We start from the raw sequence: 17,432 nt of genomic DNA on the forward strand, positions 1-17,432 counted from the left end.
GTTTAGTAAGACAGCATTATATCATCATCTCATTAGCACTTAGTAAGAACCTAACACTTGAGTCTTTTTCAGTAGGATACAGAAACAGATTTAGCACAGCAGAAATCAGAGTGTAGCCACTACTTCTGTTCACTTAGCAGTTACAAAGGAATTGTTCAGAGTGTCAGAAAAGATGATTTATAACTTTCTGTTGCAGCATTCTGACTGCTTCTGTCTCTAAGATCCCTGGGAGAAAGAGGAGTCCCAACAAATCTAAATGATTTTTTATCATTTAATCAAAATGATAATAATTGATAGTAATCAATAGTAATACTAATTACTATCACAGTACCAGACAACACCTGGTACTGGTCAAAAAATACATTTTGCTCAAGGATAAGCACAGAAGATTGCTTTTGTGCCAATCTCAGGGCATAGCCTATTTGCTGCATCTTGGCTATGGGGTAAAGAAAGCATCTCCAAATATCTTATCAGAAGTAAAACTTAGAAAACAGAGCACACACTAGGTATAAGAGTGAAAGGTGGACTTGATTAATTTAAATTCATTTATCTGGCTACATGATGTTCTTTCTGGAAAAAAAAAAAAAAAAAAAAAAAAAAAAAACAACTAACACAAATTGACTTGTTATTAATTTGACCTTCCTCTTTGAAAGTAAGGAAATTAAATAAAATATTTTGCATGCAATTTGGTAAATAAAATGTGAAATTAATAAAATAAAATAAAACTAAAAATGGTAGGGGAAACCACAAAATGAATGACTATTTTGTTTTTACATTTGCTTTCCCCCCCCCTTTTTTTTCCCCAATTATTTATTTTTATTTTTATAATTATTATGGTTGTTTGGAGGTGAATATGAGAATATGACAATTTTATGTTTACTCCACCATTTTGACCCCCAAGAGCCCCCAAATCAGTTTTTCTAAAATATAGTATATATCTACTCTCACCAGCCTCAGAACACACCATATATGGCCACTAGGACTCCCACTCTGTACCAGGTAAGCTGCCAACTCCCTATATCCTCTGGCAGCACTAGTCAGCACCTTGCCCTAATGATCCTCCTCATTTCAGGAATAGATATCAGGTTCTAAACAGGCCTTCGAACATTAACATCATGTAAATAGCCAGAGTCTGAAGACTCTGCCATAAGAAGTCCCAAACAGTGTTCCTTCCACTCCAGGAGCAGAATTGATATTTTTATCAAAGGAAATGGGCCAAAAAAAAATTAGTCAAAAAAAAAATCAAAACAACCAAATAAACAAACAAACAAAAAAATCTGACCATGGAAAGTTATTATGGTGACATGGAAGATCGAGATACAAATTCAGGAGACACCAATGTCAAAACAATCATATGAGACAGAGACAAATATATAGAAAGATATAGACTCAGAGAGACAAACAGAGAGAGATGAAAATGGAAGATAGAGAATAAAGAAAAGGAACATTTTTTTATTTCTAATATATGTTATTTCAAGAGGACACACTATTTCAAAGTGAGGAAGAAAATTGCCAAAAAGAAACCACAAGCAGGATAACACAAAACTTAGCAGCTTTTACATAAAAAGGATTGGAGAGCTTGGGACATGTATTGCAGAGGACAAAAGAGCTGAAATAACAGAGAATCACCTATCCAGCAAAGCTGACTATAATTCTTCCTGGGAAAAATAAACATTCAGTGAAATAGAAAAATGAATATTATTCCTGAAGAGAAGACCAGAGAAAATTTGACTTTCAAAAGAAAATGCAAAAAAAAAAAAAAAAAAAAAAGCAAAGGTGAACAGAAATAAGAAAAAAGGTATTTGATACAGTTATGCTTTATATTTCTACATCAGAAAATGAATTTGATAACTCCTAAAAACTTCCTCATTACTAGGGAAGTTAGAAGAAATATACAAATAAAAAAAAAAAAAAACAAAGATGAGTGTTGAATATGATAGTATATTATTTTTTTAAAAATAAAATAAAATCAAGGATGAGAAAGTAGAATTAACTGAGAAGATGAAAGGGAAAAGTAGAGCTACACTAACATAAAAGAAGCCTGAAAGATTTTATACTTGAGTGGGAAATGGAGAAAGTGGTGAGAGGAGAGAATTGGCTTAAAGATTGAATGATATATATACTCTCTCACAGGAAAGTAGGACAGTAGGAGAATAAGGTAAGGGAGGGAAGATGTCTTTGGGGCAGGTAAAATTCACAAACAATCCTTTTGATGATGGACAGGCTAAAAGAGAAAGATTTAAAAAATGGGAGAAATCGGATGGAGGAAAATACATAGTTCATTCCTGAAAAAAAAAAAAATACAATGAGTTTCTCTCATAAAGACTTTATTTCTCAAACATATAGAAAATGAAAAAATAAATATCACTAAGGACCATTCCTCATTTGATAAATGATCAAAGGCTATGATCAGTTTCACACAAAACAATCAAAACTAATTATAATCATATACAAATTCTCTAAATCACTATTAAAGAAATGCAAATTAAAACAGGTAGAACTATTACTTCACACTTGTCAGATTGACTAGTAACACAAAAGGAAAATGACAAATGTTGGAGGTCATATGGGAAAATTAAAACACTAATGTTGTTGGTGATATTATATATTATTCATCCATTCTGAAGAACACTTTAGAACTATGCCCAAAGGACTACAAAATCAGGCATAATCTTTGACCAAGGAATATGACTATTAGGTCTATATCCTACATAGATTTTTTTTTAATGTAAAGGAAAAAGACCTATGTGTACAAAAGTCTTTATTAATAGCTCTTTTAATGGTGTGAAGAATTAGAAATTAAAGGGGGGTGGGATGTTCATCAATTGAGGAATGGCTAAACGAGTATGTGATTATGATGGAATACTACGTGTGTTAAGAAATGATGAGCAGGATACTCTTCAAATTCTAAACTATCTTAAAAGGCAAAGTGAAATGAGAAGAACCAATAGAATATTTTGCTCAGCAGCAGTAATAGTGTGTTATAATCTACTATGTATAATGTAACTATGTTAACAATGCAAATGATCCAAGACAATGTCGGACTTAGGTGCTGTCCATTTTCAGAGAAAAAAAAAACAAAACAAAACGTCAGTAACTGAATATAGGTTAAAGATACTTTTTCATTACTTTATTTTTCATCGAGGTTTATTTTTTATTTATATTTTGTTTGTTATTTTTTATATAGAAATGTGTTTTTAATAGCTATGCAAGTATAATCTATATTAAACTATTAACCTAATCAATGAGAGTAGAAGGGAAGAAGGAGAGTATTTCAAACATAAAATTTGAAGGGAAAAATGTTAAAAATGATTTTACATGTAATTGGGAAAATAAAGAAAAATTGAAAAATAACTGACTTTAAAGATGGTATCCCATTAATTTAAGAGTCAATATAAATGGTATCTTTGACATTGAAAATCTTTTAAAGCTTACATTTTCAGGTTTAGTACACATTCTTTTTCACTTACTTTTTCTATGCTTTTTAAAAACAAATTGAAACTGCCCAGAACTGTCTCTCTTCTTAGTTTTAATTCTTAGAACCTTATCTTCTCTCAGAGCTCAGAATAATTATCATTTCTGTTACAGACTTCCTTTTGTAATGCCAGAGAAAGTGAGGCAAGATAGAGATTAGAGAGGTTTTAATATTTTATTTGAGTTTCTGAAAAGGAAAAATAGTCTGGGATCAAAGGATCCATTGTGGTCCCAGGGCTGATGTCTTAAAGCATTCAGCAGCAGACTCCAATGTGAGATTCCAATGATTTTTATATGGTTCTAAGTGATCAGGGAGAACAAAGGAGAAGGGTAGAGTCCAAACACTGTTAAGCATAGGAATGTCCAAGAAGGTACCATCCATTTTGTTTTGACAGGCTGGGGGTAGGACCATAAATTCTCGATAACTTGGGAGCAAAGGAGGTAGACAGCTAGAGACAGGAAGTCTGGAGAGATAGAGGTAGAAGATGCCAATTAGGTATCTGAGATAGGACATCTGGAATTTTATGATTCCTTTGCAATTCCAGAGTGGCCAGATCTCCACAGCCCTAATTATCTCAGTCCTAATGAACAGGAAAGGGGAGTTGAAACCAGGGGGATTGAGGCAGAACAATCAAGGAAATTTAGGCAGAACAATTCAGGGAAATTAAGGCATGACACTTTATTCTCCCCAGTTGCTAATAACTTTCTCTGATTAAAAAAAAAAAGTGCTGAGATGAAAAAGATAATGTTATTTGTAATAAAATTTGTTAAGATTTAAATGTGCTCATATAAATAGAATATAAGTATTTAAAGCTCTTTGGGTATATTTTCTACATGTTCTATTTTATTTTTAATATTTTAATATCTCAACTCCTTATCACAATACCTGGCATATAGGAGTTGCTTAACAAATACTTGTTGATTGATTGATTGTTTATACTAAGTTTTGCCTGCAAAGCTCTGATCACAAAGTAGCTATACTTTTATCTTATGAAATATTCGTTCTTTTTTTCTCCATAAACATTTATATGTGATCCATTTAGTGTGACTGAGTTGGGAGAAAGAGGCTTCTCTTTGCATTGCATCTAAAATTCACATTGCATATGTGTATTACATTTAAAAAAAATAAATACATGCACTGTTCACTTCTTCTCTCTTGTTCTAGCTCTTTTCTCTAACTAACTATCCATTACACAAACAATTGCATTCTTCTGTTTTCAAATGGTTAATTCTGGAGATGCATTTCAACTATTTTTAACCTATATGTTTTATAACAATGCTCATGGACTCTCTTTTCCCTAAGAGTGACTTGTGCTGCTGATCCACAATTCAATATTAAAATGTCACCGAAATAGTAATTACTACCCAACCTTGCATTTAATAATTTGATACTTAAGTGCCTGGATATGGTACTCTGAAGTTTTTGAACATTAGAGTGAAAAACTAAATGTATTACATAATGAGCAGCATTAGCTCCTGGCAAAACATACTCAAAAAGTATTTTAACTTTGGGAAGTGACAATCAAAAAGAAGATGGTCTGAGAGCCACTATGAGAATCTGATAAAAGCCAAAAAATCAAACAGAAGCAGTCTCTTTTCTCCCAGAGGAAACAAGGTGGATTGAAATTCAGGTCTGGTGTAAGAAAGACACAAGTTCAAATATGACACAAATGCTTACTAGAAGGGTGACAATGTGTGACCCTTTCTTCTTCAGTTGTTAAATGGAGATTATAATAGCACAATAGAAAGAGGCTGCAGGAGATCCTGGGGCAGGAGACCAGGGGAGGATGCCAGGGAGGAGGGATAGGATATGTGCAAGCACAGCAAAGGGAGCCAGAGGTCCGGCGCCACAGAAGGCTCGGAGAGCCTTTACATAGAGATTCTTTGCATAGAGATTCATATAATTTCATTAAGAATTTCCAGCACATTTAAGGAAGTAGCTATACAAATTAGGCAGCTGAATTTTTTACTTATATATCAACGATAAATTAAACAAATTAAAGGTTAACAGAAATGTGTGGAGTAAGATATGGTGAAGAACTTATAGATTAAGCACATATAGATCAGAGACTACTAGCGAAAGTAAACCAGACCTATAGGCCCCAGTCACTTGAAGGCCTAGGCTGCATTCCATTGCCCAAAGAAGAAGAGGCGGTAAATCACTTTGTTTGTTCCATTCCACTGACCAAATATGACTAATCACAACCTATGGAGGGAAGGATTTTGGAGATTCTTTGTCTGAAGTGTATAAAAGCTGTGAACATTTTCAAGACGGAGTGGCTCTTCATTCCTGCTGTGAATCTAGCTCACAGACCAGGATGGGGTCTGCTTCTCGAGATTCTAATAAATAATTCTGCTTTTCTATGAGTGATCTCTGAGTGGTCATTTTTGGATAGGATTTCCTATCACTCACAGGAAACATGAAGTAATAGTGAAAAAGCTGGCTGTCTTATCAGTCAGGAAAATGCCTTCCTTAATGACTGCAAGTCATTCAACAGGTTTTAACCTGGAAATGGACATAAGGGACAGACTTTATTCAAAGCCCATTTGTGTTGATGTGTCTATAGAAATTCTTGACCCTTCAAAAGTCAAGGAGTAAAGTGTATATTCTGCATTCATTCTGGAATGTTCTGCAGGCTGCCTTCTTCAATCATAAAGATTTCTGATAAAAGGCACTAAGACCTTAATTTCTTCCTAGTTGGTTTTCAGCATCCTTGTGAAAAAAAGTCCACATCACTATTTCAACCTGCTGTGGCCACAAAAAGTGGGAATAAATCAGCAGATTCTCACTCAAATTTTACATAGAGAGGAGGAAAGAAAATTGAAAGAAAAATAAAACCTTATGCATAGGCTTTCTTATGGATTTAAATATCTGCCTAAGGGTCTACTTTGTATTGTTTTTAAAGCTATGCTAAACATTTCAAGTTTTGAAAAATTACTGAAGGAAATATTGGACTGGAATTTATGGGTAAGGTCTCTGCCTATCAAATTAGTAAAAAAAAAGTAAACAAACAAACTTCAGTAGTTATGGACATTTTAATATAATTGTTTTTTTTATTCAAAGTTGAAAATTCTTCTATGACTTTAGAGTCATAATGATGAGAAATATTTGACTATATAGAAGACTTACGAAATCCCTGCTTAGTTGAAGAGGAAAGGAAATCTATGAGAACAGTCAGGAATAGAATCTAGAGTCTTTATTGTCTCTATCACATCTCCTTTACAATCTGTGTCTGTCACAGTCTCCTTTACATTGTCTGTCAATCCGATCCAGCCTCAGTCTTCATCTCTCCAAGTCACAGCTGCAGTCTGTGACAGTCTGCTCATCTGACCCAGTCTTGATCTTAGTGGAGGAATGCAGGAAGAGGGAGAGCCAGCAGGAGAATAGTCAAGGATTTAATGTTTCATTTCCAGTCCTTCTCAACCCTTCTGAGCCTGACTCTGTCTGAGATGGACCTTGGTCTCAGTGGAGAAATGAAGGAGGACAGGCCTTCCTAGAAGCAAAAATTCTCCAGTTTGTCCGTGGCCACTCACAACAATCATTAAACCTCTTACTGTCATCCCTTTGCAAAAACAGGCCACTACTCTTTTTTTTTTTTTTTTTTTTTAAGAACTTTTTATTTACAAGTGGTATTTTTCAATATACCTTCAAGGTAATTTTTCAGCATTGACCTTAAAAATCCTTTTATTCCAATTTTTCCCCTACTTCCCCCCACCCCCTCCCCTAGATGGAAGATAGAACAATATATGTTAAATAAGTTAAAGTAAGTAGTGAGAGTAGTCCTGTGTCATCCTGACTGGGGTTCCTTTATCCTTAAACTGTTTTTGGCTGTTTACAATACTTTTTTTTTCTTTGAATTCTCTGAATTTTGTTTGAGTCTTTCTGATTTGGGGTTTCTTTCAGAAGGTGAAAGTGATTGAGTGGGGGTTTCTACTTTTACATTGTCTTATAGTTCTAACAGATCTGGGAAGTTTTTTTTTTTTGTTTGTTTGTTTTTGTTTTTGTTTTTGTTTTTTGTTTGTTTGTTTGTTTTATGCTATGCAGATTTTAATATGCTATCCAGATTTTTAGGTAAAAGTTTATTCCCATAATTATAGAAGTGCACTCTGCTCAGGTTCAGTGAGACTCAGGGTTCACTAAGGGCCAAATGCTCTCCTTGGGGGTGGGTTTCTGCTTGTGTCCTTCATCTATCCAGATGTTCTAACAAAGACAGATGCAGGAAGTTCCAAGGCTAGACATTGCTGTCACTGTCAGAGTCACTGAGTTGTAAATCTTGTTGCAACATGCTCATCAGCAGGTTATTCTCAGGGAGCTGGGTACTGCTGTTTCGCACAGGGATTCTGTGAGGAAGAGGAGGACTCTGGGAGGCTGAGGCTCTGGAGGCGGGCTTCTCCTCTTCACTGCTGGAGCTCTCAGAGTCAGAGTCAGAGGAGCTGCTGTTGCTGAGGGAGTCACTCAGTTGTAAATCTTCTTGCAATATGCTCATCAGCCGGTTATTCTCGGGGAGTTGGCTGGTGCTGCTGTTCCCCAGAGGGATTCTGTGAGGGAACAGCAGAGGAGGATGCTGGGAGGACGAGCCTCCTGGGGCGGGCTCCTCTTCTTCACTGCTGGAGCTGTCAGAGTCTGAGGAGCTGCTATCTCTGAACATCTCCATCTGCTCCATCCAGGCTCTCAGCTCTCTCTTAATGTCCTCCAACTGCAGTTCCCCCAGAGGATCTTCTTTCACAGGACAAGGTTTTGGTCCAACAGGTGTCTTCCCTGCGGCTCTGAATGCTATGGGAGTGGGCAGTGCCTGTGCAGGGGGCGGTTCCACTCTTGCCTGGGTTTTGCTCCCTCCCTCAGTTCTCATCTTCTTGACCTGAAGGCTGCTGCTGAGTTTTTCCAACACACATACACTGGTATCATGATTAATGAGGAGAATACAGTCTGTCTCATAGGGTCTTTTTTTTTCCTTTGAAGATGGTCTTTGGGGCTGCAGCTCCAGGGAAACGAGGCAGGGAGACCCTGACCTCATCTCCCTTGCCCACCTGGAGCTCCCCTTCCCCTGATGGGTCTACAGAGGCCAGCTTCAAATCATAGCGGATCATGTGGAAGGAGGACTTGGGCCTCTTCTCGAAGCTGTCCCTGAGAGTCAGGCAGTGCTCCTTGCCGTCCAACAGCGGGTTCCTGGAGCTCTTCATGGCTCTCTCCCTGTCTTGAAGCTGACTGTAGTCACTGCCTGGTGTGGCTCCTGGGGCGGCCTCCTCAGTGCCTCTCAGTATACTTGTGCTCTGTAAAGTTGGGATTGGTCTCTCAGTTGGAATCCTTCTGTGGGAGCAGGTTTCTTTTCTGTAGGATCTTTTCCTCTGGGAGCAGGTTTCCTGGTTTTCTTCTCCAGCAGCCTCTTCTTCTTCCTGAATCCTGGCTCTGAATCTTCTCCAGCTCTAGTCCTTCCCAAATCCAGACTGCTTCCCAGGTCCCATATTGTCTTTTTTTATCCTCCCAGAGAATGGGCATGTGAGATCTCAGGGGCTTGTGGGAAATACTTCAACCAATGAACTTGCTCCTTTTAAAGGTGAAAACTCCTTTAAATGTGTAAACTCCTTTTGAGAAGACTAAAGGTGTCAACTCTTAAAGGTGTCAACTCTGAGCTAGAGAATCATTTAGACAACCTGAGTTATCTCCTTGCAATCATCTACCCTTTTCTTTTGATTTAGAACATAGGGTGGTCTTGGCCTTGAAACATAAATCCATCCATATGGGAGGTATTACACATAATTATATAAACACATAGTAACATAGTAACATAATACATGCTAGAAGTATGTAACAAATAACATAATCAAATAATTATAAATTGAGAATTCATAAACGTCCATAAGTTCATTGTGCATTAGTCTCATCTTGTGTTAGGAAATCCAATGATTCCTGCTGGTTTTAAAGTTTTTTAATAGCCTTATCTTGTGTTAGGGAATCTTTAACAGTCTCCTTATCAGCCATGCTCTTTCAGTGTCAGGTGTTTCTTAGATCTTCTCCTTTGTTTTTCTCTTTTTCTGTCTCTCCCTGATGAACAAGGAGAATAAGACTCATTGGCACCCATCTGATTCCTTCTCCATTAGAAGAAATACAAGCAAACCCTCTCCCCCAAGCAGTTAACCTCTGTGGTCCTTCCATTCACCATTTTCTGGGTCTCTCCACATCACCTGGAGATTATCTAAGGACAGTGGAGCTTCTCACACTGGATACTGCCCTTTTGCTGGGTTATAAAACCTGTCTGCCAGAACCAATGCATCTTTGTCAAAAATTAGAAAATTAATGATATGGAGAACTAAATTTAGAAGTTCTTTAAGGTTACCTGTGGCTCCCCCTTTCTTTTCTTTTTTTAGGATTGTCTTAGTATCTCTGTTTCTTCACTCTACCATTACCTGACCTTGAGGATTTTTTTTTATTAATTTTCCAAATTATCCCCTCCCTCTCTCCACTCCCTTCCCCCGATGACAAGTAATCCCATACATTTTACATGTGTTACAATATAACCTAGATACAATATATGTGTGTAAATACCATTTTCTTGCTGCACATTAATTATTAGCTTCCGAAGGTATAAGTAACCCGGGTAGATAGACAGTAGTGATAACAATTTACATTCACTTCCCAGTGTTCCTTCTCTGGGTGTAGTTCTTTCTGTCCATCATTGATCAACTGGAAGTGAGTTGGATCTTCTTTATGTTGAAGATATCCACTTCCATCAGAATACCTCTTAATACAGCATTGAAGTGTAAAAGTGTATAGTGATCTTCTGGTTCTGCTCATTTCACTTAGCAACAGTTGATTTAAGTCTCTCCTAGCCTCTTTGTATTCCTCCTGCTGTTCATTTCTTACAGAGCAATAATATTCCATAACCTTCATATACCACAATTTACCCAACCATTCTCCAATTGATGGACACCCATTCAACTTCCAGTTTCTAGCTACAACAAAAAGAGCTGCCACAAACATTTGGCACATACAGGTCCCTTTCCACTCTTTAGTATTTCTTTGGGATATAATCCCAATAACAGCAATGAGGGGTCAAAGGGTTTGCACAATTTAATGACTTTTTGGGCATAGTTCCAAATTGCTCTCCAGAATGGCTGGATTCTTTCACAACTCAACCAACAATGTATCAGTGTCCGAGTTTTCCCACATCCCCTCCAACATTCATCATTATTTGTTCCTGTCATCTTAGCCAATCTGACAGGTGTGTAGTGGAATCTCAGAGTTGTCTTAATTTGCATTTCTCTGATCAGTAGTGATTTGGAACACTCTTTCATATGAGTGGAAATAGTTTCAATTTCATCATCTGAGAATTGTCTGTTCATATCCCTTGACCATTTATCAATTGGAGAATGGTTTGGTTTCCTATAAATCAGGGTCTGTTCTCTATATATTTTGGATATGAGATCTTTGTCTTTTAAAAATATTTTCCCAATTTGTTACTTCCCTTCTAATCTTGTTTGCATTAGTATTGTTTGTACAGAAACTTTTTATTTTGATGTAATCAAAATCTTCTATTTTGTGATCAATAATGATCTCTAGTTCTCCTCTGGTCATAAATTCCTTCCTCCTCCACATGTCTGAGAGGTAGACTATTCTCTGTTCCTCTAATCTATTTATGATCTCATTCTTTATGCCTAAATCATGGACCCATTTTGATCTTATTTTGGTATATGTTGTTAAGTGTGGATCCATATCTAATTTCTGCCATACTAATCTCCAGTTTTCCAACAGTTTTTTTCAGAATAATGAATTTTTGTCCCTAATGTTGATATTTTTGGGTTTGTCAAAGATTAGATTGCTATAGATGTACCCTTTTTTGTCCTTTGTATCTAATCTGTTCCACTGATCTACCGGTCTATTTCTTAGCCAGTACCAAATGGTTTTGGTGACTGCTGCTATATAATATAGCTTTAGATCAGGTACACTTAGACCACCTTCCTCTGACTTTTTTTTCATTAGTTTCCTTGCAATTCTCGACCTTTTATTCTTCCATATGATTTTTGTTGTTATTTTTTCTAGGTCACTAAAATAGTTTCTTGAGAGTCTATTTGGTATAGCACTCAATAAATAGATTAGTTTGGGGAGTATTGTCATCTTTATTATATTCGCTTGGCCTATCCAAGAGCACTGAATGTCTTTTTGTGGCAAGTGTTTTGTAATTTTTCTCATATAATTCCTGACTATTTTTTGGTAGATGGATTCCCAAATACTTTATACTCTCAACATTTGTTTGGAATGGAATTTCTCTTTGTATCTCTTGCTGTTGCATTTTGTTGGTGATATATAAGAATGCTGAGGATTTATATTGTATCCTGCCACTTTGCTAAAATTCTGAATTATTTCTAATAACTTTTTAGCAGAGTCTTTGGGGTTCTCTAAATATATCATCATGTCATCTGCAAAGAGTGACAGTTTGATTTCCTCATTTTCTACTCTAATTCCTTGAATCTCTTTCTCGGCTCTTATTGCCAAGGCTAGCGTTTCTAGTACTATATTGAGTAGTAATGGTGATAGTGGGCAACCTTGTTTCACTCCTGATTTTACTGGGAAAGGTTGCAGTTTATTTCTATTGCATATTATGCTTACTGAAGGTCTTAAATATATGCTCCTGATTATTCTAAGGAATAATCCATTTATTCCTATACTCTCAAGAGTTTTTAGTAGGAATGGATGTTGGATTTTATCAAATGCTTTTTCTGCATCTATTGAGATGATCATATGGTTTTTATTAATTTGATTATTAATATGGTCAATTATACTAATAGTTTTCCTAATATTAAACCAGCCCTGCATTCCTGGTATGAATCCTCCTTCATCATAGTGTATTATCCTGGGGATGATTTTCTGAAGTCTATTTGCTAATATCTTAGTTAAGATTATAGCATCAATATTCATTAAGGAAATTGGTCTATAATTTTCTTTCTCAGTTTTCGATCGACCTGGTTTAGGTATCAGTATCATGTCTGTGTCATAAAAGAGTTTGGTAGGACTCCTTCATCCCCTATTTTTTCAAATAGTTTATATAGCATTGGGCCTAATTGTTCTTTAAATGTTTGGTAGAATTCACATGTAAATCCATCTGGTCCTGGGGAATATTTCCTGGAGAGTTGATTAGTAGCTTGTTCTATTTCTTTTTCTGAAATGGGACTCTTTAAGCAATTTATTTTCTCCTCTGTTAATCTAGGAAGCCTATATTTTTGGAGGAAGTCATCCATTTCACTTAAGTTATCAAATTTATTGGCATAAAGTTGGGCAAAGTAACTCCTTATTATTTCTCTAATTTCCTCTTCATTGGTGGAAAGATCCCCCTTTTAATTTGTAAGACTAATAATTTGATTTTCCTCTTTCTTTTTTCTGATCAGATTTATCAATGGTTTATCTATTTTATTGGCTTTTTCATAAAACCAACACTTGGTTTTATTTATTAATTCAATAGTTTTTTTTTTACTCTCAATGTTATTGATTTCTCCTTTTAATTTTTGTATTTCAAGTTTAATTTTTGGTTGGGGCTTTATAATTTCATCTTTTACTAGCCTTTTAAGTTGTAAGCCCAATTCGTTAAACTTCTCTTTCTCTATTTTCTTCAAATAAGCCTCTAAAGATATAAAATTTTCCCTTTAGCTGCATTCAACAGATTTTGGTATGATGTCTCATCATTGTCATTATGTTGGGTGAAATTATTAATTGTTTCTATAATTTGCTGTTTCACCCAGTCATTCTTTAAGATGAGATTATTCAGTTTCCAATTACTTTTTGGTGTATTTATGTCCTAATATATGTCCTAATATATGGTCAATTTTTGTATAGGATACATGAACTGCTGAGAAGAAAGTATATTCCTTTCTATTGCCATTCAGTTTTCTCCAAAGGTCTATCATACCTAGGTTTTCTAATATTCTATTTACTTTTTTAATTTCTTTCTCATTTGTTTTGTGGTTTGATTTGTCTAAATCTGAGAGTGCAAGGTTGAGATCTCCCACTATTATAGTTTTACTGTCTATTGCTTCTTGCAACTCTCTTAACTTTTCCTTCAGAAAGTTAGATGCTATACCACTTGGTGTATATATGTTTAGTATCGATATGGCTTCATTATTTATGCTACCTTTATGCAGGATTTGTTTCCTTCCTTATCTCTTTTAATTAGATCATCTTCTGCTTTTGCTTGATCTGAGATAAGGATAGCTACCCCTGCTTTTTTGGCTTTACCTGAAGCATAATAGATTCTGCTCCAACCTTTTACCTTTACTCTACATGTATCTCCCTGCTTTAAGTGTGTTTCCTATAAACAACATATTGTAGGGTTCTGATTTTTGATCCAGTCTGCTATCCGTCTCCATTTGATGGGAGCGTTCATCCCATTCACATTTAAAGTTAAAATTACTAATTCTGTATTTTCTGCCATCATATTATCCCCAGATTATGCTTTTTCCCTTGACACCCCTGAACCCCTTCCCCAATATTTAATTTATAGACCCCCGTTGTGATGCGCAGCCCTCCTTTTTTTTTTTTCATCTCCCTCCCGCCTCCCTCCCCGTCCCTTCCCTTATTCTCCTTTTCCTTTTCCCTTTTCCTCTCCCCCCTTTTAATGACGTGATAGAGAATTCTCTGAAAAACAAATATGACAATTATTTCCTCTTTGAGCCTCTTCTGATGAGAGTAAGATTTACACAATGATTCTCCCCCTCTCTAAATTCCCTCAGATATGATGTATTTTCTATGCCTCTTCCTGGGATGTAGTTTCCCTCTTTTTATCACTCCCTCCCCCTTTTCTGATACTACCCCCCTTTCCTTTACTACACCCCCTCCTTTTTTTTTCTTTTATATCAGTAAAATCAAATTATCCATGCGTACTTTCTATATACCCACAAGAGAGATGTAGTTCTCAAGGGTTCTGTGTACCTTTTTCTGTTTCTATTCATTCTTGTGGGTGTAGATCAAATTTTTTGTTTAATTCTGGCTTTTTCTTAGAAACATATGGAATTCCTATATTTCATTGAATGACCATCTTCTTCCATGGAAAAAGATGCTAAACTTAGATGGGTACTTTATTTTTGGTTGCAATTCTTGATCTTTTGCCTTTCGGAATATCAAGTTCCAGGCCCTTCTATCTTTTAATGTGGAGGCAGCCAGATCTTGTGTGACCCTTATTGTGGCACCTTGGTATTTAAACTGTTTTTTTCTAGCTGCTTGCAGGATTTTCTCCTTTGTGTGGTAATTCTGCAGCTTAGCCACAAAATTCCATGGTGTTCTTTTTTTAGGGTCTATTTCAGAAGGAGTTGGATGAATTCTTTCAACATCTACTTTCCCCTCTTTTTCTATTATCTCTGGACAGTTCTCTTTGATAATTTCCTGTAAAATAGAATCTAGGCTCTTTTTTTGGTCATAGTTTTCGGGAAGTCAAATGATCCGCAGATTATCTCTCCTAGATCTATTTTCCAGGTCTATAGATTTTCCCAGTAAGTATTTGACGTTATTCTCCAGCTTTTCATTTTTTTTTTTTTGTTTTGTTTTGTTTTGTTTGACTGATTCTTGGGTTCTCAATGAATCATTCATTTCTATTTGTTCCATCCTGAATTTTAAGGTGTTATTTTCTTCATTCACAGTTTTTAGTTCTTTTTGTAAATGCCCAATTTCATTTTTAAATGAGTTATTTTGCTCTATTGAATTTTTTTCCATTTCCCTAATTTTTTTTGAGAATTATTTTCTTTTTCAAATTCAGAAATCCTATTTTCTTGAGCCTTTTTTATCTTCTCCAATTCAGAAATCCTATTTTCTTGAGACTTTTTTATCTTCTCCAATTCAGAAATCCTACTTTCCTGTGATTTTTTTTACCTTTTCTAATTCACTAATATTGTTTCCCTGCATCTCCTGTGAATTTTTTATTTTTTCCAACTCCAATTTCATAGCTTCTCTTTCCTTTCCCCATTTTTCTTCAAACTCTCTTAAGTTTTTAATAGTCTCTTCAAGGAGAGAGTTATGTGATGGGGGGCAGGAATCATTCCCCTTTAGGTTGTTATCTGCTGAGTCTCTGCTGTTAACTTCCTCAGGGTTGGTTACCCGCTCTTTCTCTGTGTAGAATGAGTCATTTTTTTTTTTTTTGCTTTTTGTTTATACTTAAAAAATCTTTTGGGGTCTGTCCCTGGGGTAGGAAATTATTCATTTATTTCTTTACCAGCTTCCTCCCAGACTGGGTGGATGCAGCGGCCCCTGCGCCTGAGCTAACAGAGAGCTCTGGGAGAGAGTTCCTCACCCCCTCCCTGGAAGTGCCTCAGAGGTGATCAGCACTGCTGTGCCTTGAGGGCGATGTGTTTTAGCGGCTTCCCTGAGGTTGAGACTGAACAGTAAAGGCAGATCAAAGCCTAGCCTATGCATCCTGGTGGGGCGTGGATGTCTGCAGCAGGTGATGTGAAAAGCCCCTGTGCTCAAACTGGAAGTGTCTGGCAGAAACCGTGGTCCCTAGTTCAAAGGTTCTGCTTCTCTGGGACTTCCGTTCCACAACCTCCAGCCAGCTGAGCCAGGCTCTATGAGTTACTGCCCTGCCCACTTTTCAATCTCTTAACTACTCCGAGGTGAAAGCCTGGATTGCCTATGTTGGCCACACCCACAGTGCCAAGATCTGCTGAGTCACCCCCATGATCACAGAAGATCCAATCTGGTTTTAAATTAAGTTGGCTTGATTTCTCTTCTGAACTGCTACATTATAAGCAGAGAAGAGCTAACAGCCTGTGCCAGATTCTTCTATCTCAGTAGCTTCTCTGATCCCAGAGCCCTCCCAAGCACAATCGGCGCAGTGTGCCACTACCCCACTGTCTGAGCCGGCCTCTCTTCTTCCTCCCCTGGGAGCTGACCTTTCCTGTTGAATCTCCAGATTCTCTTCAGCTGGTAAGTCCTGCTTCCAGTCCTTGTGGATTCTATCACTCCAACCCTATTTCTGAGGCAGATTATATCTAGTTGGTTGTGAGGGAAGAAAGTAGCTTACACAGTGGCGTGTATCTTCCCCCTCCATCTTGGCTCCGCCCCCGTCTGTTGTCTTTCTAATAAGGTATTTGGCATTTTTTCAATTATTTCATTTCTCTGGTTTTGCTTGACTGCCTCTTGGTTTCTCCTTGAGTCATTCATTTCTACTTGTTCGAGTCTAATTTTCAATGATGTATTTTCTTCAGTTACTTTTTTTATATCTTTTTGTAATAGTCCAATTGTGTTTTTAAGTGAGTTTTTTTCTTCTATGGAATTTTTTTCCATTTTGTTTTTTAGAGAGCTGATTTCTTTATCCAGCTCATTAATCCTGTTTTCCTTGGAGTTGTTTACCTTTTCCAGCTCATAAATCCTGTTTTCCTTGGAGTTGTTTATCTTTTCCAATTCACTAATCCTGTTTCCCTTGGAGTTGTTTGCCTTTTCTAATTCACTAATTTTATTTCTCAATGATTTATTCTCTTTATCCACTTCGGATAACTTCTCCAGGCTCTCTTTCCAAGCTTCCCTTTCCTTTTCCAATTTCTCTTCTAGCTCTCTTGTGAGAGGCTTTTTGATTTCCTCTATGAAGTTCTTTTGTATTGAGGAGCAGCTCATATCCCCCTTAGGGGATTCCTCTGGGGACAGTCTGTTTTTAGTCTCCTCAGTATTTGGAGTCTGCTCTCTCTCCATACAGAAGCTGTCAATGGTTAGAGCCCTTTTGAATTTTGTGTTCATCTTGTCAAGAGCAGAATCGAAGAAAACAAATTGACAAGAGAAAAAATTAGTCTGTTTTGGGGGGGATGGGACTGGATGGTAAATTCGCACTTCCTCTACAGACTGGTGGTAGGGCAGCAGAGAGCCACTAACAGGAAAGTGATTGCTGCACTGTGTCTGGGCACTGAGGCTCTGAGAATGCTCCAAGACAGTCCAGGTGGGGGTTGGGGGTGGCTGGTTCCAAGAGACTCTAGCTTTCAGGGGTTTTAAT

The sequence above is a fragment of the Sminthopsis crassicaudata genome, chromosome 6, assembly GCF_048593235.1.
Source record: "Sminthopsis crassicaudata isolate SCR6 chromosome 6, ASM4859323v1, whole genome shotgun sequence".
NCBI classification, from domain to species: domain Eukaryota; kingdom Metazoa; phylum Chordata; class Mammalia; order Dasyuromorphia; family Dasyuridae; genus Sminthopsis; species Sminthopsis crassicaudata.